Below are 5125 nucleotides of genomic sequence, written 5' to 3'. Positions count from 1 at the left end.
ACACTTAATTATGTTCTCATTCAAAGAAATAAAACAAGAGAAAATAATTAAAAGAATGTTTATGTGATCCTTTCCAAGTTATGATGTCTAATTAGTCATAGAGAGCAGAAAACAGAAATAAACCTAACTCATAGACTCAGTCATTATTACTGACAGTATGATATAAAATGTTCATTTCCACAACTGTACTGCAATTAACTAGCCTAATTATTGAATTATTATTTTATTTTTCACAATTCCTTTTTTATTAGTTTATTGTAGCAATTATATTGCTCTTAATTCTCATCATTGATAAACACATATGTGTGTATGCGCTTGGAATATGTATATACTACCTTTACTCAGTTGCTTGCAGTACTCCATGTAGAGTTGAGGCCTCTTAGGCTTTACCTGCACATTGTGGCATGTTTTTGAGTGACTTCCTTATTCTGCTCACAGTTGGGTGCTCTTGTTGCTGAGTGTTTGTAGGTGTAGTTTCTAATGTTACACATAGAAACAATTTCACAACAAATCCCCTGATCCTCTGGCTCTTACATTATTATGCCTACTCTTTCCATAAATTTTTCCTAGCCTTAAGTATGGAAGAGTTTTAGAGATGTAAACATTGTAACCATGCTCCACAACTTTAATGGGTGTTGGTGTTCTGGAGTGGGCTCATTTCGCATTTGTTGTAATGACAGAACCAATTTCCTGTTACAATTCTAGTTTGTAATCTTCATGAATTTTCCTTATTAAACATTCTGTAACAGCAGTACCCCAATCTCAAAAGCAAGACAAAAACAAACAAATAAAAGCCTGTCCCAGAGACCACTCCAGAAACTACACTGAGGCCCAGGACAATATACACTAGATAAACGTTATGGTTTCAAACAGCAAGAAATAGTATCTTTTCAAAATTAAACCTTCATTTTTCTTAGAATAACTCGCTTTAGAGTTAATTATATGAAGAGACCCATAACTGTACCCATTGAAAAGGCAGTACATTAGTATGAGCATAATGAAGTGTGTGTGTGTGTGTGTTTGTGTGTGTGTGTGTGTCTCCAGACTGGACTTATCCCTGAACACAACTCCAAACGTTTCAAACATGTGTTAATGTTTCTTTATACTTTTATATATAAACACTTTATCCAGAGTCTATACCTGGTGCCTTTCTGAGTGTTAGCCTGTTACCTTTGAAGTCATTTTCTAGACCTGTTTTCTGTTCCTTAGGTTTCTCCACTCTTTTAAGTATCATTACTTAGATATTTTTTTTGTTTTTGTTTTTGTTTTGTTTTGTTTTCGAGACAGGGTTTCTCTGTAACTTTTTGAGCCTGTTCTGGAACTAGATCTTGTAGACCAAGCTGGCCTTGAATTCACAGAGATCTGGCTGCCTCTGCCTCGTAAGTGCTGAGATTAAAGGCATGTGCCACCACTATCTGGCTGAACTCAGAAAGTTTAATAGCTTTAGGTCTGTTCTTTTTGTTCAAGATTAATCTGGTATTTTTGTTGTTCTGGGTTCTATATAAACTTTAGGAACTGATTTGCTCTGTATGTGAAAATTTTCCTTGAAACTTCATGAAAATTTACTTTGAAGCTTCATTTAACTGCTTTCAATATTATGGACATTTAAGAACATTGATTATTCCAGTTCATTAACTTAAGCTATTTTCTTTTTTCCATTTTTCAATTTCTACTGTCAATGCTGTATATGAGTGAGTACATTTTTTAAATTCTTATTTTCTCCAGTGTATTCCTAAATACCTATATAAGTGCTGTAATTGGTATTGTGTACTTTATTTCTCTTTTTGTAACTTTGCTGTATATACCTAAAAATTATAATGAATCTATGAAACTTGATTTGCATTGTGTGATAGGGAATCTTCTTATGTTTTAATAGAATTCTGGTCCTGCTTCTCTTACATAAAATAAACAATAATATTGATCTTTATCATTATTTGTTTGGGATATTTATTTTATATATTACTTACAGGTAAAACTTATGTGCATACTTGCATCCCCAGCAGAATCTATATATTAATGTTATTCATCAATTTGTTTGATTACAGATTAATTGAAAGCAAAATAAAATTTTGTTTAATCTCTTTAACAGATTATAGGTCTGTATAACAATTTGAGTACTATCATGACATTGATTACTGCCTTAGCTCAGGTGGATAGAACCCAGTTATTTTAAGCGACTGCTAGTCAATCTTATAAGGCTCACAGCTGTGAACTCCAAGCTAGAAATGATGTCAGACATCCTGTCTAATGGAGGTGTACTTGGCTGTTTTTACTCCATCATCTCCTGTGAATGAGGAAAGATCTTGATTTTTTTTCTTCATATCAGAAGGGGATTATTCAGTTATGTATGCTTCAATCTCATACTACCACAAAAACTTATTGCCTTTTTCCCCCAGAGAATCAGTGATTCTGTTTTTATAATATGAGTTCAGCTTTAATTTAACCAGTCAATTACATTTCTTTTAACACCGACCAAGTGAACGTTTAAAGTAGGCATTTTATCTTTTTCACTTCCCAAACACCAGGGTCACCTAACTTTTGTTATAGGTCTACATCAGCTTGACAAATTTGATTTCTGCTCTTGTTCTGCGATCTGTGGTGATTCTCAAAATTCCAGGTTACTTTGGGATTGAGGGATACGCTTATCCCATGCCACTTTGAAATCCAATTACTTTCATTTCATATAGATTTTCCAATTGAGAGTATGTAGTTCTTAAGATAAGACCTGGCCTAAAACGACAGGTGAACATAAGTCTGCTCAGTAATCTTCTCACTTCCCTCACAAATTTTCTTCTCAAGTACCATTGAATACTACATCTCGTAGATAAATCCAGTGTAAAAAAATGCCTTAAATAACAAAGCCGTTATGACATTACAGTCACCCAGAACTTTGAGTTCTTTTTTGTACATGACAAGCATTTCATGTAAAAGGACCACCTTTTTGTCTCTGTTTTAGTAAATATAAATTACAACCCTTCTCATGGCTGAGTTACAAGATTAAACACATGAACTATTTAGTAAACCATGTCAATATTTTCTCTTCATCATTCATACTATGACCTTAAATGTTAATCTCTTTCTGAAACACCCTTATGCACACAAAGAAATAGTATACTAGTTATCCTAGTTCACTAAACAGAATAATGATATGTAACCGGTTTTCATAATAAATTATATAATCTTATTTTCATTCTTGAAGATGAGCAAAATGAGACTGGATTAAATCCTCATTCAGTCTCATTTTCCTCATCTTCAAGAATGAAAATAAGATTATAGAATTGTAATTTTTTAATTCAGAAAAAATAAACCTGCTATTTCTGGACATTTCCCAATTTATTTACATTGGTACAAACCTTTAAAAATTATTTATTTCATTTTTTGAGAATATAAGTACATCATTTTCTCTGTTGGCTTATACTCTCCAAATCCTTATATATACCCTCCTTGCATTTTTTTTCAAATTCAAAGTTTCTATTGTTTGCAGTAATGTCTCTCTCACACATACAAAGAAATATATTGTATACTTTTATGCATGTGTATGCATTTTTTATTTACATATACATTATACATACATTATTCCTATATTTCTAAATTTATTTATGCATATACATACAGAAAAACTATAGCCAATTTGGTATGTATAATGTTAAATGTATGTATATATGGAGGACTGACATTTTGGTCTTGGATAACCACTTTTTTCTATTCCATCATTCCCTGAGGAAAAGTATGTTTCACAGTCTCTGAATTATTTACTTGTCTTTTGTGCTATATGTAGGGTTGAAAGTTCCTGCACATTCCCTAATACAAACTATCATTTCTTCTGTTCAGCTCATGGGTTAGCCTGCTATATTGACAAGACTTTATAGGTGTAACTTTTATGTTGCTAAGAGACACACTCTCACCATCTGGTGGTGGCACAGGCCTTTAATCCCAGCACTTGGGAGGCTGAGGCAAGAGAATGTCTGTGAATTTGAGACCAGACTGGCCCACAAGAGCTAGTTCCAAGGTAGGCTCCAAAGCTACAGCGAAAAACAGAGAGAGAGAGAGAGAGAGAGAGACAGAGAGAGAGAAAGAGAGAGAGACAGAGAGAGAGACTGACTCACACAGAACTTCATTTTCATATGGCTCTCAATAATATTCCTACCTTTACCCACAATAATTTTTGAGCTTTAGGTTTGAAGTTGTTTTGTAGATACTGATACTGGATTCTACAAAACTGTATTTTGATTGCTTGTGGGTTTCTATAATGGTCTCAGTCTTTTGTAAAGAGACAATCCCTTGAATAAGTTTTGATATGTATTTAACATTTTTCACAGTCAAGTACATTCAGGAAAATAGGATATAGGTACCTACAAAGGGAGGAGTTTAATCTTACTGCAGCTAGATATGCCATTCTTATTGATATTCATGGGAGGCCTGGCCCTTTCTGAACAGAGAGAGAGGAGAAGTTGATTGGGGTGGAAGCAAAGAATGGGAGGAGAAGAGGGATGGGAAATTTAAGGTTTTAAAATAAATAAATATATTTAATTAATAAAAAATAGGTCTCTGTGGTGGTTTGAATAAGAATGGCTTCCACACAATCATGGATTTGAATTCTTGGTCATTATAGAGTGACACTACCTGAGAGATGTAACCTGAGGGACAGGCTTGTTGGCGTTTCCGTTCTGCCCAGTTCCTACAGCTGATAAACCACCCAAAAAATCACACAGAGAGTCTGCATTAATGATAAACTGATTGGCCCCTTAGTTCAGGCTTCTTATTAACTCTTGCAACTTATATTACTCCATTATTCTTATCTATGTTATCCACATGGCTCAATAACTTTTTCAGTGGGGCAGGTCACATCCTGCTTCTTTGGTGATCTGGGCAGGACTCGGGAGAAATGGGCTTCCTCCTTCCTAGAATTCTCCTGTTCTCATTGCCACGCCTCTACTTTCTGTCTGGTTGACCTGCCTATACTTCCTGCCTGGCCAATAAGTTTTTATTTAAAACATTATTGACAGAATACAAACAATTCTCCCACACCAGAGAGAGATTAGTATATTTGTTCATGCTAAAGGAAGTGTGTCACTGCAGATAGGCTTTGGACTTTCAAAAGTCCAATCCAGGTACAATGTACCTC

This window comes from Myodes glareolus, chromosome 2 (genome assembly GCF_982192425.1).
Source record: "Myodes glareolus chromosome 2, mMyoGla1.1, whole genome shotgun sequence".
In the NCBI taxonomy this organism is placed as follows: Eukaryota; Metazoa; Chordata; class Mammalia; order Rodentia; family Cricetidae; genus Myodes; species Myodes glareolus.
This window is presented reverse-complemented; position numbering follows the sequence as displayed.